We start from the raw sequence: 23,775 nt of genomic DNA, 5'->3' as shown, positions 1-23,775 counted from the left end.
TATATTTGTATTTATTATTCGCTTTACATTCATTTATTTTTTAAAAAATTCAGTTTCTAAAAAAATTTTTAAAAAAAAACGGAAGTGAAACGCAAGTGTTTTTACGATTACTGTAAAAAAGGGAACTATTTTGTAATGAAAAAGAAAACTGAAGCGTTAACTGAGACAATAGACGATAGACGGCGCTGACTGACAACAAACTGGTTTCAAATTCAGCTTTGTCAAATGTAGAAACCTCCGGCGTTCTGCGCTCCTAGGAGAAAACGCGGAAAACTTGACATTGTACATCGTGGCATCAAAATAGAATCGTCTGCAGAACAAGAACAATCACAATCACATCAGGTTTCTTGCACTCTCGGACAAAGTGTTTAGATAATTCCTTTTGGCGTTTTTAAGGTAAGTTTTTATTTATTTATTTATTTATCTTTGAAGTATTATTTAATGTGTTTGAAAAGTTAAAAAATCAAAACTGGAATTGTAAAATAAGGATGGAAATTTGGAATTGTACTTCATGACATAACAAATAATAATAATAAAATGGCATAACAATAGAGTTTGGGATTCGAATTTTCATGATTTGTTTCCAATTACATTTTATATTAATGTTTTATTTTTAGAATGTTTATACTCTTTAAAAGATATGGTTGTGCAGAAAGTTTAATTCAAACTTTTTTTGCTAAAGTTTTTACTAAGTTTTGGCTTATTTTTCAAAATTATTTATTACTTGAAATAGCAAAATTTTAATTCGCGAGCAATTTCGTTTCTTCATTTTCCTTTTTGTGCGTGTTTTCCGAACTAATTTTAAATCATGAATTATTGAAGTAATGAATTAAAAATTCATTGATGTGTATTGGATTAAAAATTTGGAACCATGTATAATGGATTAAAAATTCGTAATCACGTGTACTGGATTAAAAACAGTCTTTAATAACAGTCTTTAATAAAAGGTAAGCAAGTTTGAGTTTGAAATAAACACATTTTTTAATAAAAAGTAAACAGGTTTGATTTTATAATTTTTATTTTTAATCCAAAGTTAGTGCGTGTCTTTTTAAATATTGCTTTATAGTTTTAAGTGTGGTAAATTACTCGTGTTTGCATCCAATTTCGTTGATATAATCGATTTTCGTTCAACAATATTATTTCAGTCTTTAAATGGAACGGTTGCTCGGAAGCAATATGTGTTTTTTATTGACTCTTATGATAGATCGGCATCCCCAAATATTTTACATGATTATTGTAAGCATGTTTTCATGCACAGATTTCTGGCCCTGTATGTATGTTTCATTTTGTCGTTAACACAATTCCAATCAAATGGAGAATATAACACTTCTCATTTGTGGTACCTATTCTCTTCAGAGTAATTGCTTATAATCTTTTTAAATCAGCGCATTTACACACTTTTTACTGAAACAACTTGTTTCATGTTTTGCAAATGAGAAATTTTTCAGATATTTTTTGAATCTTTCTTGAGTTATTGAATATTTCAAAGAAATATTTTCTTGAAATATAGAATATTTTTACAGTAGTGTGCTCTCGATTCCGATACATTATCTTAATACTTTTAGAACATAATTATCAGTTAATTAATTTGATTAAAATTTTATTTCATAATCAACTGTGGTGAATTTCGGGGGAAAATGTAAACATTCCGTAATTTTGATAATGAATTATAAATTAAGGATTGAAAATCAGGAAATATTTAAAATAAACAAATATACTTATTAGTGTGTTATTATAAATTTGCTTTTACAAAAATTCAATTGGATTTTTACTTTTTGAATGAATTTTGTAGTAATGTCTGAAATGCTGACTGTCAAGCATTTTGTATACTAAGCATCTGCATTAAATATAATAACAGCTTTTAATACGCCTTTAATTTTTAATAAAGATTTATTGAGATTTTAAGCTTTTGATTTTAAAGTGATTAAAGCTGTTATATGTTTTGGATACTTTAAGGCCTCTAAAGAAATTTTGAAGTTAGAATTTTGTGTCACCACTCAACGCAATCCACTGGCATTAAATATATAAAAAAACACATTTTATTTCTGATAAGACTAGGGAAATAAATTAGAAATCATTTTATTTTTAAATGAAAATTTTAACAGCCTTTTCTTCGTTCATTAAAAATTATTTTTAGAATATGTTTAAATACTTTTTAGAACAAAACAAATTGCTGTGAAATTTCCTAAAGGATAAAAAAGAATCCCATATGGACTTCAAAAGAATAATCCATAAGTGATTTGATTCTGTTTAAAATTATTTTTCAATATTTTTGATTCAAATAATCAAAAGTATAAATTACATTTCTTATGGTAACTGTTCGCAGATTGTTTGGTCTGAATATATAAAGAGATATTGAATAGAATAAGAAGTTGAATGAGAAATTCTGGCTTCTTTCCTTTTTGTCAAAATATTTTTGTCTTTCAATTTAGAGCAATCATCTTTTTTAGAAAAGGAAAAATAAAACATCCGCGAATTTGTATTTGACCAAAACTAATCGGGACAGTTTCATGTGCACATTAAACAAGTTCTTTGCATTTGTTATACTTTAATCGGCTGGTTTCTGAAATCGTAGAAGTTTTTTTTTCGGTTAGAAGGAGATGAAAAATTTGATAATTATCAAGTTATATTTAATATTCTGTACTAATCATATAATTAGATGCATATAATAATATATAAAATAAAAAAAACTTTATTTTAACTATTTATTGTTTTATTACGTCTTAAAAATCTTTAACTGACATAATAACCAAATATGGCTATCAAAGACATCTTTATTAATATATAATCTTTCAAAGGAAAGCAAATGTCATTGAATTATTAAATGATAAAATAACGTAATAGATAAAAACTCTACAAAATAAACAAACACCCGGGTTACTGACCTTAAAAGAACTGCATTGTCTTATCAATGGCAAGTTCAGAAATGCAGATAAAAAGTAGAGCCTTAATATTACGTGATAAAAAAAAAGTACGGCCTTCATGTTTTGGTGTAAAATTTGTTAGATTCCCAATGCTTGCATTTAGGATAAATTTAAAATTTGTATATCATATCTTGCTTTTAAAATTTACAAATGACAAAATTCATTTTATCTCTTTGCCTCATCTTATCGGAAAATCGTTAAAAGCTTCAGTGACATGCGATATGAAAGTGAATACAATAAAGAAATTAATCAAGACTTTCATCATTTATTTAAAAGTCTAAAACTTTGGGATATTTGTACAATTTAGCTAGATGTATTTCAGAAAAAAATCTATCTCTTTGATGAGCATGTTTTAATCTTACAAGAAATAAATTAAACAATTATATGTTAATATTAAGCTGATATCCTACTAAATTGATTCCTTTTCTCTCTCTCTCTCTCTTTCGGAAATGTTACTTTAGAGCATTTTATATTTTAATCTTTTTTATCATTGATTTTATAATTACATTTGTCGCTTTTATAAGCTCAAATTATAATAAATCATTTAAATGTGATATTTACTTTGCAGTTATTTACTTTGCAGTTACTCATTATCCATTCAAAAATGTATTAATAATTTGAGGAAAATATTTTGATGCAGTTTCTGCAAAACCTGTTTAATGTAGGATTTTTTTTAATGTAGGAAATTTTTGCAATTATTGGAATTGAGGGGAGATTATAATTACTATTTTAAGTACAAATTACATTTGTCTAAATATACATTTTAAAATCACGCAATACCATGTGCTTCTATTGTAAAACTACAATCAAAATTATGTTTCCGTTCAAATGATTTAAATAAAATGATGGCACAAAAGACATACCATCAAATTTGAAGAAATTAAAGCTGAGGAATTAAATATTAATTTGGAATTGGTTTTACGAGAATACAGATTCCTTCTTTAGCCGGAAATAATTGGCAAGAATCTCTTTAAAAGATCACTTATAAAAGATTACAAAAGTGTAAGTCACTACTATTGAAAACGAAGTTGTAATTGGTAAAGGATATTGTAAAGGGATATAAAGGAAGTAGGAAATTGTAAAATATTTTTTATGTTGTATATGCTAACATATTTTTAATAATGCAACTTTATTAATTTTCATAATTATTGAACATTGTGCATTAATTTAACTCCATATTTCTGCATGATGTTTTACAATTATTATCCAAAACATTTCATTCTTAAATGAGACATTTTGTCATCTTTTTACTCTCTATAAGCAGCATGACTGGAAAATTTTTAAAGCGAATATAATATCGAATAATTTGAAAGAAAAAAAGCCAATATAATCAGTGCATCAGAAAACTGGTTAATTTAAATGCCATTGTTTCTCGGTTTAAAATATACAATGAGACAAGATTTGAATTTATAATCTTATAATTTGATTTTATCGGATAAACACTAAAATCTTCCGGTGGTATGCTGATTAAAAAGAAAATAGCACGCAATATAAATATTAATCGACTCTTTCATAGTTTATTTTGCTGTCTAAAAGTTTGTGAATTTTTTACAATTGCCTCTTAATATTCTTCGTTGACAGCGAATGATAAATTTTGCTAAAATTGTTAATTTGCAACGCTAAAATTCAGGAAGTGATTTTAATAGACTTTCAGCAGCTTTAAATTTCAAAGCAGCAAATTTGAAAGTACTTAATTCGATCAAAAGTCATTATTTTTAAAAATTCTTTTCAATGAAAGATTTCCAATTTTAGAGTTGAAGCTCGGCTTAAAAATGAACACACTGAACTGCGTCTACAATAAAAGAAGAAATTGAATTTTGTATGGAAAATTTCATTTAGGGAAAAAGAAACTCCTTTTTTTTTCCTTTTTTCTTTTTTCTTTCTCTTTTTCGAATATGAAATATACAGAAATTTTGCGATCGTCAAAAAGTTCGAACCCGAGATTTTGACGAATTTCCATATTTCAGACCTCTTTGAGAACGAAAAACAATTTTTTGAAACTCTGCCCATCAGCCTGTTTATGAATGCAAATAAGTCAAAAATGCTTTGGGCAAGAGAGGTGACATTTGGTATTTGGTCTCTACTTCAAAATTGTAGATACCTGTTGAATTTTGAACGAAATTCCGTTTGAAGAAATCTGGCTGTCTAGCTGTCTATCCGAATATAAATTACCACGGTAACTACAAATCAAAAAGAATTAGATAAAATTCGGTACAGAGATTTAAAGTATTCATTTTAGATAAAAGGTAAAACTAAACTTAAGTGAAAACGCATATAGAGATAATAATAGTATATGCATCGCTTTTATCAATAAAAACGTTAAATATTTATAACTTGGAACTAACTATTACAATTTCCAAAGAAGTGAAATTTTTTCTATGCTCTGAAAATAGAAACAATACTTTATTCCTAATTTTCCATTGGCTTCAGATGAAGCATATATCCAATAAGTATAAATATGGAGGTTATAACACTTTATTTCCTTATATACCATAAGAAACCATGTGGATTTTTAGTATGCTCAAATATTATTTGCTCTTCTCTAAAATGATCTTAGGATGGTCAAATGTACCACCCCAAAATTAGAACAAAATATTTTAAAAAGTACCTTAGCTTTTTTTAGATATGGAGCTTAAATTAATAGATTTTTGCTAAATTCCTGTTTGTTAATTTATTTTGAATAATATAGTTTGGTTTATTCTCAGGTTATTAAAGAACCTGTATTCTTTATTTTTCACTCATATGATTAGAATCTCTTTTAAGAATATGAAGAATAAAAGTGAAACAAAAGCATTACTCTTAAATACAACAAACTAAACTTTCCCTCTTCAGCTAATTCAAATTCTCCACTTACCTTACCCTAGTCATGTCACTACTCTCCGGTGATTTTGGAATGATTTGTCTAAGATTATATATCCGAAGATTTCTCACTATTGAAAATTATGTAAAAGATATAAGACTTGGGATTGCAATTGGAAAATTTCAACATTTTACTATTGTAAATTTGTAAATGGTACCTTATATAAATGCGATATGCACTTTAAATAAAGCGTTCATCATCCAATTTGAAAGACATATTTTTCTTGAATTTAGCTTTTATAAATTACGAGAAATAAGAAGTATCCATATAATGTATTGACAGTTTATATCAGTTCTAAATCCGAATCCAGATCTCTTAAATAGTGAAATGTGGAAGGAAATACAAGAATTTATGTATATAAGAGAAGCTACGAACGCAGGATTACCCTAATAATATTTCAGCATCTGTTTGAAATTGAAAGGTCTGGCCCCAAACAGCCTTAAAGTAGCTCCAAATATAACACTACTAAAATCAAAATTGGCTCTATATTCTTGAAACATCTCCATATTTTTTCATACTGCTTAAATCGTTTGGACAGATTTCACATTAAAACGAAAAGACGTTTCTTTAATACTTAAGACGCTGTCAAATAATCCATCAGACAGCATTTGTCATTGAAATTTAAAACTATTGTGTAGAAAAAGTGAAAGGTAAATATATTTCCATGTTATTTACTCAAAATGAATTCAAATTTTATCATTTAGCTACAAGTAAATCTAAATTTCTAGGAAGAGGCAATCGGAAAGTTCAATACAGCTTTGTATCTCTCTCAAATATCCAAACTTAATGATACGAATACTTAATATCAGGTGATCGCTTGAACACCTGATATCGGCCAATTTGTGCACATCATGTGATAACATCTTTCTGGTTTAAAGCTAACCACTCATTAAGATATCAATGACAGCAATATTAAAATTGACCCTTTTCAACCATTACCGGCAACAGGGAAAACGTTAATAGCTGCTCTAAAAAAATGAGCAGCTTTCCTTTATAAGACGTCACGGTAACCAGAAAAAACGAAGAGAAACACTTTCCTTTCAGTTTTGTCTCAATTATAGAATACAACTAAAAATGGAGAAATTGGGAAAAAAACATTAATCGACTAAATGACCCGAGGCGCTCTAGTTTGTAGCCTGCTGGAAGTCATTGAAAAATAAATGCCAGTTGAAGAAGGAAATATTTTTTTCATTTGTTTTTGCTTGTATTGTTTTGCCTTGAAAAGTTTGGAGAACTTTCCTTTATTCTCGGCAGGTTAGTAATTATAAAGGCAAAGCGAAAGACACCTCTCGTTGACGTTGTTGGAATACCCGTTAATTGAAATTTTTTACTTTTAATTTTAATCTCACTTGTTGAAAGATAAATATTTTTTTTCAAAAAATTCGTTTTGTAAGCGACAAATTGCATAATATTATTTCAGCTGTATACTCTCGTACTTTGCAGCGTTTGTAGTAAAATTTTTAATATATTAAGATAAAGTACCTTTTACATTATTTGTATATATTTACCTTTAACTACTGTAGAGAAATTATACATTTTATTTTTTTATTATTTTATATTTATTACATATTACATATTTATTTTTTTATTATTATTTTCAAATGTAGCATTTTATATTTTAATAAAAAATATCGTTTCCCATTTAGCTTAATTTTTCAGGCTCCTTTTTGCAATATTCTTTGAAACTTTTTTTTCTTATTTTGTCACTCCTTAGAATGGTGCATCATGTTGGAAATTGCAGTATTCAGATCCGATAAAATCTGGCGATATTTTACCTCCTAAATTAATTAGATTTGGATGAGCGAAGATAGCAAACTGATACAAATTTTAATTAACAAATATTTCAAAATAGTTTTTATATAATTTTTATAAAGAAAAATATATTGGTAATCGATTTTTCCTATGAAACTTTCTCCACCTCAGAATACAATTTTCTTTCCTCTTAACTTCCATCCGGAAGTAATGTTGACTGAGAAAATATAGTGTGTGAGTTTACATTTACCCACGGAAATCGATTAGCTAGCGTACAAAGGAAAATCCCAAATGCATACCGTGCATTGTCTCTAAGTGCTGTATTGAAAATAATTTCCTGATAAAAGATGATGATTTAATCTTTGTATTCTTAGATTTCTGAGTTTTTTTAATAAGATTTCGTTTCATCTAGACAGTTTTTATAAGGATGTGGCATTTGTGTGAATTCTAAGAAGGATTTTCAAAATTTTATTTTATAAAAGTTTAATAAAAAAAATACTGTAGATGAGATTTCGAAGAGAAGTCAAATAAATAATTTGATTTATCAATAATGACTACAAAATAATTGATAATAATTGGTGGGTCAATAATAACAACGTAAGGGTTAGGAACAGCATAATGGTTAGACATTATGTTAATCTCTATGAAGCTCTGAATTAAATAATTTAAATATCAATGATAACGATAAGAAATCAAAAAAATATGAAAGAATTTTCTCCACAATATATTTGAATTTTATTCAAACTATTTCTGAGGATATGAAAAATTTAGTAATTCTCAAAAATTAGTTAAATAAACTAGCTTCAAATCTAAAAGGCAATGTAATAAACGAAATATAGTTGGAGATACAATTTGTCAATACTGTTGTGGTTTCATCTCAAAGCTTATTAATTCCCATACTTCCTCCCATTGATAGGATTTCCTTTTTTTTTCCCATGGCAGCATGTTATAAGTCATGTGCAAATCATTTGCTTAAACCTTTTTAGAACATCACTCTATATTATGCTATATAAATTGAGTAACATCGTGAAAGTATTCAGACATCTAAGAGTTTTGAAAATCATGCGATATCGATTCCTCATAATAATCCACCACATATAATTTCTGGAATTTTAAAATAACGCCAGTAGATTCCAATTTCTACAGTTAACAAAAAAAAATATGAAGATACGTAGGCTATTCATATTAAACGAAAAAAAAAATCGGAAATTTGACACTTTTCAAATCTTGTATCATGAAAATAAATTAATTGGATGCAGAACTTTGTCAAATAAAATTATATAATAGTTCATAATAATTTAAATTATATTAATTTATATTGAATTTATATTATTTAATATTAATTTAACCCTTTGAAGGGCCATTTTTTTCTAGTCATATTACGTTGAAATATTTTTAGGCTTGAAATTAGAATAAGAAAAGGGATTCACTTAGCTTATTCGATAAATTTAATTTGATTAATTAATTAATTTGGTTAATGAATAATTCGGTAACAAATCAAGGGGCATCATTTTGTGTAAGATAAAGAACTGAAGCATCTAAGTTTGTCTTTCTAAAAAAATTTGTCAGAACTTATGCCAACCTACATAATTTCATACAAAGATTGATAAATTTGATGGGAAGCATACTTCCCACGGCCCTAGAAAGGATTAAATTAAAATTAATTTAAATGTTTTTTCTTCAATAAGTCACATTTATTTACATGTATCATTTCATAAAAAGCAGCTAAGTTTATTATGTTTCAATTGATTGATGCTTTATATTTTGTAACTTTAATGAACAATATTGCTAGAGAAAAAAACTTTTATAAATCACACAGATGTGAAAGTACCAATAATGTCAAGATGCGTGTAAATATCTCTATTGGAGAGAAGAAAGTATATTTTGAGTACATTAAAAGAAAATTGGAATAATTCAGTACTGGAAGTTAAAAAACACAAATAGTTAAAGTGTTAATGATCAGTAAGAAGGGAATTATGACATAAATTGTTTTTATAAATCGAATCAATTCTATAAAAATTAGACAACATTGTTAAAAAGTGATTTAACCCTTTCTAGGGACGTGAGAAGTATGCTTCCCACCAAATTTATCAATCTTTGTATGAATTTATGTAGGTTGGCATAAGTTCTGACAAATTTTTTCAGAAAGACAGAAACTTAGATGCTTTAGTTCTTTATTTTACACAAAATGATGCGTCTTGATTTGATACTTAATTATTAATTAACCAAATTAATTAATCAAATTAAATTTAATAAGCTAAATGAATCCTTATTTCTTATTCTAATTTCAAGCCTAAAAATATTTTAACATAATATGACTAGAAAAAAAATGGCCCTTTAAAGGGTTAAAAGGAAATATTTCAGCATTCTACTTGACCAAAATTTGATTAAACAGAAAGTTGGTGATCCTTCAATTGGACTTCAAGCCATTTGATTTCACTTTAGTCAGATAAAAACCATACCTAGCAGCAAAAACATGTAAATTACATACAAGAAAACGAATTGAATATCCTCAGTTGTGTTCTTTTACTTTTATTCATAAAATACTCGATTTGATTTCAGTTGCCTTTGTGTGTAATATATATATATATATATAATAAACACATCAACTTGCTTAATGTTAAATTAAAAGATGAATTTCTAGATGCCTTGCTTTTCTTATTGTAAATATTTGCTAAATTTCGATTTGAATGTTTTTTCGGAGAAATATTTTGAACCCATTATATATCATTGCTATACATATAAATATAAGAGCTGTAACCAATTAAAACTTCAAAATTAGCTAAGAAATAACACAAAAAAATGATAAAGAAAGAACATAAGAATGAAGCTGAATGTTGACAAGCAAAGAATAATAAAACTAATTATAAATCGATCATTCCAGTTTCTTTTTGCTCAGTTGCAGAGCGATCTAAAAACATTTAATACTCTCATTGTTCATGTCCTCGCTATTTTCTGTCACATGACAGTATTTCTATCTTGCGTGAAAATATTTCTATCTAGGATCCAATTCAAGTTAGTATTATTCAAAAATAAAAGAAAACAATATATTCCAGAAGAAATTTATCATATTATAAATAATTTATTTTTCAAAGCATGTGACAGCAATAAATCATAATATATTCTATTGTCTCTGATAAATAATAATTTCTTTCATTAAAAATTAAAAATATACACTTTCCCTTTCACCTCTTTCTCTTAAGTTCTGAATACTAACAAAAGTATTCGACTTCACATTTCGTATCTGCCATCTCATTCATTGGAGTTTTATAATATTCATCTATTTAAATCAAAAAATTATCCCATTCATTTTCAATGATCAAACAGGTGATAGATATTTATATTAACAGTGATATGATATTTATATTAACTTTCATTTAGATATGTTTCCTTACTTTTATAATACAAACTCGATCTTTTTTAAACTCTTTTTTCAAGTGTTGTTTTGCTTGCTCGAAAATTCTGTGTGTTTTGGTTTCTCCTTTAAAATATATTTACACAAATGCATTATAAACACAAAAAGGTATGTTTTTTTTCAACGGCAAATCCTTAAATAGGAGAATTTCCTCAGAACTTTGCAATGGAACACAATGATATGATTCATTGCAATATTCTATGTATTGTTCTTCAGATCTCTGTGAAGAAACACTAGTGTTCATAAAATGGCAAATTGCTGTGGAATGCATTTCAGAAGATGCAAAGCATTTAAAAGAACACGAATGGTGCACAAAATTTACAAAAGATTCGAATTTCCAGTTCGAAACATCGGGGCATGAAAATAGCACAGAAAACGTGCCATTGGAAATGGAAACGTCACACAGATAATCTTTCAATACCGTAACAATGAGTATATGTATAGATAAATACAATAACTAAAGCAATAAAAAATTTTCTTGTAAAAATTATTTCAGTAATTTATGAAAATTAGTGAAAGCATTGTACAGAATTAAAATAGCTATATCTAAAAGACTTATGTTTCAATTTTAAAGTGATGTAGAAATAGTTTTCGTAGTAACTTTACTCCGATAATGTGGAGGAAAAGAGTTATTAATATTTCGTTAAATTTTTTATCAAAATTTTGTGAAATTCTTTCTTAGTGAGACCTATTACACCAGAAGTAATTACATGTTAAGACAGCCATCAGGATTCGAAAAAAATCGAATTCGAATCAAATGATGAATATCGATACTCCATATCGAATTCGAAATTCGAATCAAATGATGAATATTCACTATTGAATTCGAATATTCACTATTGAATTCGAATATTCAATATTGAATATTCGAATATTGAATATCGATATTCAATACTGAATAACGATATTCAAATGATAAATATCGATATCTCCGACTTCCCCGAGTCCGAAACCAGCATTTTTCAAATTATGTTTTTATTTCTGTCTGTCTGATAATGTCTACTTTATTACTGATTGCGAATGTCTACTTTATTATTTTTTATTTTGACTATCATTTGTTTCATTTCTAATTAAATAATCATGCATTTTTGAATTATCATTTTTGGAAATTTCAGCACTTTAGACTAAAGTAATTTAATATTGTAACAAAAGGGGCTAATGTCTATTGCGAACTTACCGAATAAAATAATGGAATTTTAACAAAGATTTAAATATCACTAAATTTGAATAAAATTTAATTTTCTTCTTAAATAATTATAAAATAAATTGAGGAGAAAAAACTTCACCCATTTTTCGATTAATATAATGTTGCAAACAGAAGCTTAAAATAAAATCAGTTTAGCAAATTTTGCGATGTTGTAAAACTAATAGTCCTTCTTCGCTACAAACCAAAACAGCTCTTTTTTTTTTTTTTTTGTTAAACTTTTTAATTCTGAAATTGAAGAGAAAAATATTATTCTAATTATGAAATATATCAATTTAAATTGCAAAAGATTTAATTAAAATTATAAAGTTTTTAAAAATTTTCTTTTCGAATGAGTCTTTTATGAATTAAATTTGAAAAACAGCGTTGTTCCATGCTTAGTTTAAATGATTTTAAATGCATTCATTTTAAAAACTTTTATATGAATTTTCCATTTGTGAACAATATGATTTTCTTTTGAATAATTTCACATCCAACTTTTTTTCAATAAAGTTTCTTTTTTTTTATTTTATTGAAGAAACATTTTTATCATTCATTTTAAATTCGTAGTTCAATGCGGTGAAGCATTCAATTAACGTATTACAGTCACGAATATCTTTATGAAATATTTTCTCCTTTGCTTTCTTAAATCTTTAAGTAGAATACTTATAATTTTATATCCTTTAGTTTTCCTTTATTTGCTTCCTTATAAACAGTCAAGCAAATCCGAAAGGATCGTGTGTCTTAGTTATCACTAATCTACTAACCGGAACTCAGTTTTAATTTTTTCTGCTATGCAGGAAACGTAAAGTAACATTTCGTTTCTTGGGTTTATTAATGGGGTATGGACAATTATATATAATTATCTTCATCATCTGGCCAAATGTTTTTACTTACAGAGTATATGTAAATGAAATAACTAGTTTTACCAAGACACCCGTGCATAAAAGTTCTGCTGGAGGCCTCAATGATCAAGGCAAAGGAATAATTGTTATTTGTTGCTATCATATAGTTTTCAAAAGAAGCAGATATTCTTAACCTTGAATCGGATTCAAAAGGAAAACCGCATCCACACTGATTCACATTTTACGATAAACTTGGGGAAGAGTCATTTTCGAAGAGAAAGTAAAAGTATTGTGTACTGCCCAATCAGTGTACTTTTGTATTATTAATTGCTTGCCATTATTGCGCGACAGTTACGAAACAACATATTAGAGTACAATGTAGCAAAAGTAATACACAAGCACCAGAACGCCAAATATGTATTTTGAAAGCATTTTTTCCAGACCGCTTGAAGCCAAAATTTGACACACAGCTACAACTGTAGTAGGAAAATCGCCTACTTACAGACAGAAAGACAGCCACTTGACGGATGTAGTTTCAAATTTAATATATATCTACACGTTAGATATGAAATCCCTTCAAAATGCATCAAATTTTATCCATCTAGCTCTCATCGTTTTGTGTTTATCGTGTTATTTTCTGGCAGTCGGATAGATATAATTCCTCTGAATGGATTTCATTCAAAATATTATAGAACTTACAAATTTAATTTCATCCGCCTGTCTCAAAGGGCCACAATGGCCTGTTAGTAAGGTCTCGGCTTCAGAACCGGTGGGTTTCAAGCTCGAGTCCCGATTCTACCGAAGAACCGTCATGTAAGCTGGTTTGGTGCACGTTAAATCCGTCGAGACCAAACGCCCTCCAGCTGGTGTGGTGTGGTATGGTAATTTGGAAAGGGGGAAAGCTCGGGTGTCGCCCTCTTCATTTGACCACGGTTCAAAATTACAAGGTTCGTCCCAAATAGCACTAATATTGTTTTAAAAACGGGACGTTAATGTAACAACCAAACCGATAATCTTAAAAAAACTTTCAGTTAAGTTCATAGACAGTCGGGAGACATAATTTCAGTTTGTTTCTCGGACTCGGTTAGGTCTAAAAAGTCAAGATTCATCACGTTCTTCGAATTTTCTAACAACCGCCATACCTTCTCTGTGTACTTCATACATGAGAAAGCAAAAATAAATTGGATTTCTCATAACATTTCAACAAATGTACTGTACTTCATAAGTACATCAAACTATCGTATTTTTAAACTTATTCCAGAAAATTGAATCATTGGTAGATACTATAATTAAGCAAAATTGCACGAAACCGATAAGCATATCAAATATCCATGAACTTCTAAATAAATTCACACATTTCCAATGCGGAAAATGTCATATAATCAAACAGTAGAAGAGCTAAACAGTTACGGGGTTTAAAAGGTGTTTCCGATCTTTATATTCGTAAGCTCTCTTTTTCTTAACACTATTACGTGTATAAAAACTATTTGAGAAAAATAAAAATAAATTATATGTATATGTGGCAGTAATGTGGTCACATTTCAGTACTGCCCTTACGATTCGATGTTCAACTATTTTATTCGAATGTGAAGTTGTTACATTTAATTGAAACAAAGCCTTATTTAAGTATTTCTAATACTTTTAAATATAGAAATTTTAAATAAATATTTATCAGTACCCATCTCTATCTCACGACACTTTTTAGTGTGTTTAGTAAAATTAAACACAACGCATATTAGTATTCTGAAACAGAGTTATTAACAGAAGTCATATGATAATTTACAGAGTAGTTTCATCATATATTCAATGACTGATGTCACAATAATTTACATTTAAAATAACGTTCCGTTTGGTCGACCTCAATGTGACCTCAGTGTAGGATACATTTTAATATGCGAGGTTAGTGAGGACACACAGTATTACCTTGAGATGATCAGTAAATCAAAATAGAAACAATACAGAATTATCTCCTTGAAACTTTCCCTAATTCTCTCTAATAAATATATTAGTGTGTTTGCATACTATAAATCGCATGACATTGACAGAAAATAGTTATGAAGCAGCCTATTAAAGTGCGAGTTTTGACGATGAATGGCTGGGATGTGGTTAATAACCAAACATCAGAAAAACAAAGTAGTATTTTGGACACCGATTAAAACCAAAATTTGGCAGAACTGCAATTGTAGTCACAAAATCATTTACCAAATTTCTTAAATATAAGTTATAGCGGTTTTCAATTATCGCGTTTACACGTATGCAAGAGTTCAGAGAGACGGACTGGTCAGCCAGAGTGGTTCAATATTCAGTAAAAATCCACTTTTAAAATGCTGAGCTTGTGTGCCAAACTTCATCTGCCATTTTAGGCTTTGTATATATAATGTTCATTTGTACTAGGACAGACTTTCTTTGAATGAATTTCGTTCAAAATTTGGTAGATATCTACAAATTTGGAGAAGAAACTACATAATAAATATCATCCCTCTAGTGCAAGGTTTTTTAGTTATCTTGATCATAGACACAAAGTTCCAAAAAAAAAAAATGCGTATTTCGAATCCAGGGAGGTCTAAAATCTGGAAATTCGTCAAAATCTAGAGTTTTTTTTTTATTTGACGATATATATATATTTTACGAAAAATATAAACAGTCTTTAAAGTGCTTAGATATATTGAATGTCAACAAAAAAAAATCACTATAGTATTACCAATTATTTGCCTCAAATAATGTTTTACAAGCATAAAATGCGCAGTTACATTGGTAGGATATGCCTAATGAGGTAGAAATTTAGAATTTAGCTCCATTTATCTTTTTTTTCTTTATTTTTTGAATTATTAAAAACAAAATTCAAAAAAATAAATTATGATATGCAGTTTTTCATACAAAAACTGTGACGCATTCATAATTCAAACTTATTGCATTATATAAAATCCTAATTAGAAATTAGAATATTTCATTCGGAAGTTTATCGCTTCTAATTTTTCTGGGAGAATCAAATTTAACTTTAGAACTTAAACCGAAAAGAAAGACAGGCAGAAATTTCAGAATAAGTAAAGATTTTCTCTCTCCTACCTTACTAAATGTAGCAAATTCTTTGGTTACTAGAAGATGTGTCCGTCTAGATGAGCTGTTAACAAAATCTCGAATATGATTGTCATAGATTAGCTAATGAAAATTATAATCGATAATCTCATGCACATTGAAATAGTACTTTAGAAATAAAAAGTATGACTATATTATTTGTAATATACTTTAGATGTAAATAATCATTAACATTAGAAGTTTTGTTTCCTTAAAATAGGATCTAATTCATGAACACTTAAATTAAAATTAATCATCTAAATGGGATTGAAACAAATAGCGTTTCATTAACAAAAAATGCAGCGTTGAATACAAAATTTATATAAAATATGTAATTATAATTTTGCAGATAAGTGGGGTCGAAAAATGAAACATTTGAAATTCTATCTTCGATTTATTTCACTAAGAGAGGCATAATTTTTGTACAAGGAAGCGAAGCGATAAAATGCCGTTCATTTACATTGCGATACAAGAAAAAAGTGACAGAAATATTTCCCTTCATTGATTTTACTATAATATTTTTGTGGGGATTTCTTAGCCACCTGTTAGGCAAGCGAATCTTGAATATCTTTTGATATGCAGGAGTAAGGATTTTTATCTGTTTCTGGCGTGGGAAAGACGGAATCGGCAATTTTGTTAAGTGCGTATTAGAAATAATTAAATAAAAAAAGTGGGAATTTGATCAGGAAATAAATGAATATTTTAATATAAAGTTGACATGGGCTAAATTACGATAAAATTTAGGAAATTAACCAAGATTTAATTTAAATTAAGAAATATTAACAATAACTTTTAATTTGGGAAATATAATAAATAATGCGTGGTTCGTGGTTGGTTGGTTGGTTTATTTGGGTTTAATGGCGCAAGAGCCAAAAGTAGGCTATACTGCGCCAATCGTATGGTTTGAGATGATATCACGTGAGAAATTTAAAATTACATTAAAGATAAGCGTGGTTCGTGATCGGAGAATATAATGAATTATCATAAATATAAAAATGATAAATATTGCATATTTAAGCTCATTGATTTTTGCTACTTATTCATACTTAAGTTTATTTGCATATCAATAAATTAGATATTTAGAAAGCAAAAAAAAAAAAAAAATGTCTCGATCACAGAATTTGGAATTTTATATCTGATAAGGATCATACCAGAAAAGAGAGGAAGTTTTTAACTCCACACAGTGTTGTAGACGGCGGTGGACAATTATATACAGCCACTCAAAAAAGTATTGGGACACTTGGCATGATTAACTACAAAACTATTTATCGCACTAAAATTAAAACAAAATGAATCAAGAAATATTTTAACATTTGGTGTGCAATTTGTAAGGAAAATTGTATTCGTATTTCAGAATTATAATTTGATCTAGCTTTTCAAGTATAATTCAAAGGCAAATAGGAATCTAAAAAGTATTGGGACACTTTTGAAATGAGAAATTTAACAAACATATAGCACATGATTAGAATTGAATTTACTACCACTTTTTTAGACTATAATTTTAAGCATCAAAATTTCAACCGACAGGATTTTTAACAGAAAAAAATGGCGAGAAACAAAGATATATCGGTAGATGTGTGAAATATTGTAATCATTGGAAAAATAGAAAATTAGTTTGCTGTATAGGACATATCTTGAAACTGAGTAAGTCTACTTTTGGTATTACTACATGTTTAAGAAAACCAATAATATTGAAAACAAGCAAAGATCAGGGCGTCCAAGGACATTTAATGAAAGTGAAGAGGTGGATTGTGATACGAGTTTACTTTAATCTAAAAACTAGTGCGGTAAATTGACTCTGCAATGTAAAATTAAGTTTGTAAAATCTGTAAATTCTGAAACTTCTTAACACATTTCTATCAGGGCCAATTATCTCAAAGAAAGCCCGACATCAGCAAAGCAAATTGACAAGCTAGGGTGGCATTCGCTAAAATGGATATAAAGCAGCCAAAAATATTTCCGGAAAAAGTATTTTTTGTTGATGAAAGCAAATATAACATTTTCGGATCGGATGTCCAGCAAAAAGTTTGGCAGGAACCAAATACAGCAATGCATGTAAAAAATGTACGGCTTACTATCAAATATGGAGGGGGCAATCAAATAGTCTAGGGTTGTATGATAAGCACTGGTGTCGGGAACTTGCATTTTATTAATGATACAATTAATAAATGTATCTAACTGGAAATTCTCAAGTGAAATTTAAAGCAAAGTGCGAGCAAGCTGAGAACCTCAAGACATAAACTGTGCATTAATTTTAAGATTTTAACTGTATCAAGGTAATGACCAGAAACCTGCTGCTGATATTTGCAAGATATGGATCCTTAGTGTTATTAAGACTCCTGCACAAAGTACAGACTTTAATCCCATTCAGCATGCGTAGGATTATTTATAGCAAAAATTGTATAAATATCAAATTTCTAACAAGCAGGATTTAAGAAAACATTTGGTAAAGAGTGGGCCAAAATCGATTGATCATTTTGCCAAATTTACTATGTTGGGACGGCCCAACAAGATATTAACTTTTAAGTTTGCATTGTTTTTTTTTTATTTTATTTTATTGTGAAGTGTCGCAATACTTTTTTGAGCATGTTTATTTTTTGATTTTTTCTAATTTCAATTATAACCATATTAACATTAATATGAGAGTTTGGTTTGAATTATTATGATTAGTAAATATCAAAATAATATTCCTTTCTTTGTTTTGGTTCCATTTGTACATTTAAGTAAAATATTATGATAAAAAAAATCTGCGAATTTGTAGTGTGACCGAAACTTTTTTGACAGTCCGTCTATTTACAGTATCTGTATGCCTTACATCGAAGCATACTAAAAGGAAAGCAAGTGATCTCTATATTGTTTTCTCTCCTCATTCACACATCTCTCTCATGTTCATGTTAGATTTGAAAAAAAAAAACGTTTATCTATGCAAACTCATTTTATTTTATCTTTATCATATCTTAAATGCCTTGAAGGATCTGTCTACTCAACAGCATCATTAGCCTGTATTTTTGCACTTAATGGTAGCTTTGTAGCCTACTTAAGAGATTTCTTGCCAATTCAAAGTGGAAAAATACCATATGACTTTTCATGATTTGAATCTCATCAGTAATAATCACGTTTATCGCGGAAGAAAAGAAAGATAGTTAGTGTTATATGCATGCGCAAAATGACCAAAAGGCAAATGGAAAACGTGCTTTTTTCATGCTGAAGAAAAAAAAGGATACGTGTAATAGAAATTTGCTGATAAAATTGTGTTAGTTTGTTTTTCATAATCGAATCACACTAGATGTAGTAATGTATGTTAATTGTTTCTTTAGTGTAATACTTAACCCTGATTAATAATGTGATAAAACTCCTATAAATTAATAGAAGTTAATAAAAAAATTTCTAGGTATAATTGTATTTTGGGAATAATTTTTTTTTCATATATTGAAAATAATCATCAACCAAGTGATAATCATGATACCGAAAGAGAGAAAAAGCGCCCAATCTATTTGAACTTTCATATTAAGGAATATAACTATAAATTTTTAAACCAATTACAATATTAACTGCTCTCTGTCACCATTCAAAAAGGTGCATCATTTTGACATTTTATTTATTTTTTTAATGTTAAATTTATGTTAAAAATGATGTAGATTCATTCTGCAGGGAAACTCAACTCAACAGTTGCATGTATTTATTTTTTGGTGTAATAACCAGGTTATTACACCAAATGCAAATTACAATTATGCACCGAATTTTCCGAGAGCAAAGGGTTAATATGAGAAAAATTTAAATCGTATTTTAAAAGAGTAAATGAAAACTTTAGCATGTGCTGATTTTTTAATGTAAGCCAGATTTAAAATTGGTGCATTTCTTCACTATCTGAATACATTTTAAAGTATATAAACTGCTATTTTTTATACTTTCCTTGGATCGACTCTTTATTTTCATGCATGTGCTTTCCCTAATTTAGCTTTTGCATATACAGATTGTTATGAAAAATGTCATGGGAAAATGGAAAAAAGTTTTTATGATGACAAAAAATGATATGATAAAGTACGATAGTAGCGATTTTTACAAGTTACATTTGTAAACTAATAGAATTCACATAGTATCTATAAATTATACTGAAAGTCATTCATATTTGGATGATGCATATAGATATATTTATTGGTTCACAGGATAAAAGCAATATACAAATATTATAATTGTTCTGTTTTATTAACTTGCTATCCTTTCATAGTAAACCGTAAAATTTTCAAAAGATTCAATTATATTTTTAATTAAGTTATATTGGCAAAGTTATACAATGTAGACTTTATATTGTTATATAATATGATAAATATTCGATGGGGGTTTTTTTCTGAAAGAGTTTAAGAGAACAGAATTCTATTTAAAATGTAAAGTTAGTTAAAAATGGAGGCGAAAGGAAAATTGTCTGAGTGTAATAAAAAGCAGACTGAAAGCGAGAAACGTTTCTTTCGTTTCTTAAAACGGAATTTTTTTTTTATAATTACACAAATTTCAGGCTGTAGCTGTGCCCAGAATATCTCCTTTTAGAATGCTTAGTTAAATTCAACATGGTAATCAGTTTTTTAAAAAAATGTTTGTATAAAAATCTATATCTTTGTTTCTTTAAAGGGTTAAAAGTGTGTTACTTATTTTCTATTCAATTTGTCTTTTAAAAAATCGCGGATTTTTATCTTAATTCGATACTAATTGAGCAGAAACAGTGAGAGAAATTATACAATACGAATATTTAATTTTAACCTTCTAACAATCGAACCCTGTTATTGTTCACACATCCTGTTATCACTACTTATAAGATAAAATTAAATCAAGAACTTTATAATTCGATGCAAAAATAACATAAAATTCACAAGTACCAAGTTTTTAAAGGTATTCTTAATAATCAATAGAACATTTATAAGGTATTCTTAGTTGATCAGTAGGTTCACTAAATAAGTTTCATCTAAATTAGATCGAAAAGAGAGCAAAGCATTTAAAGGATTAATATCTTAAATATTGTCACGAATGGATTCGCTCTATGACAATTTCAATAACTGTTATCGATTTCACCCCAAAATATCCTAATTTTCGAAAAATTATACACTGAACTTTTCTATTGATGATTTTTTTTTTTTAGATATTATAGAAAATTTTGATAAATAGGTAAAACTTTTACTAAATTACGTTTTCAGTATCCATTCACATTTTCAAAAAATCGCCGAACCTCTCTTCAATTAAGCATTCCTTAATGCATTGCCTTTAGCAATCTTGACTTTCTTTTCATTAATTTTTTAATTTGGTGCATGTATTGATACTTAAAAAACGTCGTCATATTGTCTTAATTACCAATTACCCAAATTTTACCAAATTGCAATATGGTAAAATTTCAAAAGAACCTTTTATATTGTTTTTATTTTATTAAAAAAAATCTTTATTTTCCTTTTCGTAAAAAAATAATTTAAAATGTGCTCCTGTTGTAAAAGAGCTAAGTTTATATACGCAAATTTATTTTCTTTGCGATTTTTTTTATTTCATGAAATACAAATTGCAATTGTAAATTCGTGAGATATTTAAATATTTCTGCGCATTATATATTAGTATTTTAAACGACAATCATTTAAGGCCATTCGTTTCAAAACAATTGGATCCAAACCACAAAAATACACCTCTCAACTGTTTGCATTCAGGGCCAGCAGCGTCCTCAGCTTTCCAGTGTGTTGCTCTGAGGTCGGTTGCAGCGTCCGGACTGACGTGAATTCCACGGAAGTTTTCTCTTGGCGAGGTAACGTAAACTGAAAAAGGTCATGGGCATGCCAATTAATAAATGCAGCAGCTCCAAGCGTTACTTTTTCTTGCCACAAACTCGTTTCTCTTTATTTATATTGATGGCATTTTTTTTAAGCTGATGGAACTGCGACCTTTCTGGTTACAAAATAATATTTTCTTTTTTATATATTTCTGAAAATTTAAAGAAATTTCAAGAATATTAAATAAAATATCTCAATGAATAAAAATATAGTGAAGAAAGAGTAATTTCATGCGATGAAAGGAATATCTAAGACTATCACAAAGTGAAATTTTTTTTTCAGTGTACACAAAAAAGATTTTTATTTGAATTAATCCCTTTTTTAATTGCGATTGTGTGGTTTAAATAAAACAAATGTTACATTAATAAAAAAAATACTCTGGATTGGTTATTGAAAAACATTTATTCAAATTAATTTTTTAGAAAAGAAAAAAAGAATGATGATTAGTGAAATTCAATGTTTAAATAAGAAAATAATTAAATGCAATTTTAATGGGATGAAAAGAATAAGAATGGCAAATGATAAATCAATAGAAAGTAAAATCAACGAATACATTCGGTTTTGAATCTGTTAGTTGCATTAGCATTCTTTTTTAAAGCAATATAATAATTACATCTCAATTGAGTTATGGTCGGAGGATGAATATGATATTTGAACCGATACTGCTTTCTGAGGCTTTTGATAAATATAAACCCGAAAACATTTGATTCTTAACCCCACTTCAAAAATGCACTGCGTCCTATTACACTACATACGTTTTGAAGAATCGAGTTTCGAACTTGGAAACTTCCAATTTTAAAGCTGAGCACTTGCCACCAGGCCATTGCGGCTTATTCCATTTTATGAATATTCTACCAAATACGATCACATGCTTATGTATTCAGGTAAAAATTTCCCTATTCCTTAACTTTAACTATTAAGCATATTACAATTACCCCTTTGGAATTAAAAATATTACATCGTTGATTATAAATAAAGCTAATAGCATCAATTATCTATAATAATCTGATAATATTAATTAATCAATTATTAGAACAGATAGCTGGCTTAACAAAAATAACTTGTTCTCCATTTGCAGATTCTAAAACATCATAACCATGAAAATTTCGATTCCATTCCATGAGAGTGCCAAAACCAAAAGATTATCAATATTATATCATATAATACCATAGAATGTCAATACCAAACATATATAATATCATGCGAGTACCAATACAATGCATTCTACACTGTACACTTAGAATTCTCAAATGGGACATTTGTAGTATAAAGAGATTCAATTATTATTACTCTCGCCAGAAAGAAAGCAGCATGGTGAAAAAGTGACAAATTCTTATTGAAGTTTAGATTAAGGAACGACATCAAAAGATATTTTTTTAACGTTGAAAAGAATTTATCAGGTGATATTTGACATAATGCAACTTCGAGAAGAGGTATCCACAGAACTAAAAAGATCCATTAACTTTACTTTTTTTTTCTAGTCTGAGTAGAAATTACTTGATAAACGGAGACTCCAGCATTCTATCGAGAAAAAATATGAAATTTACCATCGTCAGTTATCACGAAGTCTCTTTCAACCAACTATAAAACTTTCTTTTAAAGCTCAATTCTACAGACAAATAAGCCAAGAGCTCTTAATAGGACTCGGTACCACTTCTGCTTGTATCACTAATGACAGAATTATGGCTGCAGAACCATAATATAACTTTCATCTCCTTTGATAATAGGTCATTTGCCCCTACGATCCATTCAGGTGGGTTATTTGCTTAATGATCACAAAAGCCAAAACCTGCTCTAAACACCCACACAAAAGTGTAAACCTCATGACTTCCTTTCCTTCGTGACTTTGAATTGTCTCTTAAACATTACAATGAACGCACTATAAAAATTTTTTAGCTCATTGTAAGAATCGCAGAAAAA

The 23,775-nt window shown here is 28.2% G+C and overlaps 1 protein-coding gene across 2 annotated transcripts in view; it reads left to right on the top strand.

Annotated features, from left to right (window-relative positions):
- The first annotated feature begins 248 nt into the window (after nt 1-248).
- Nucleotides 249-23,775, top strand: part of LOC129963443 (transmembrane protein 68-like) — a 108,448-nt gene continuing 84,921 nt past the window's right edge. For both annotated transcript variants that reach the window (XM_056077812.1, XM_056077811.1), the window contains exon 1: nt 249-396. The gene's annotated coding sequence lies outside the window, so the exon portion shown is untranslated. The remainder of the gene's footprint in view (nt 397-23,775) is intronic.

This window comes from Argiope bruennichi, chromosome 3 (assembly GCF_947563725.1).
Source record: "Argiope bruennichi chromosome 3, qqArgBrue1.1, whole genome shotgun sequence".
Classification (NCBI taxonomy): Eukaryota; Metazoa; Arthropoda; class Arachnida; order Araneae; family Araneidae; genus Argiope; species Argiope bruennichi.
The sequence above is the reverse complement of the archived record's forward strand: the minus strand, read 5'-3'. Positions and strand labels throughout refer to the sequence as shown.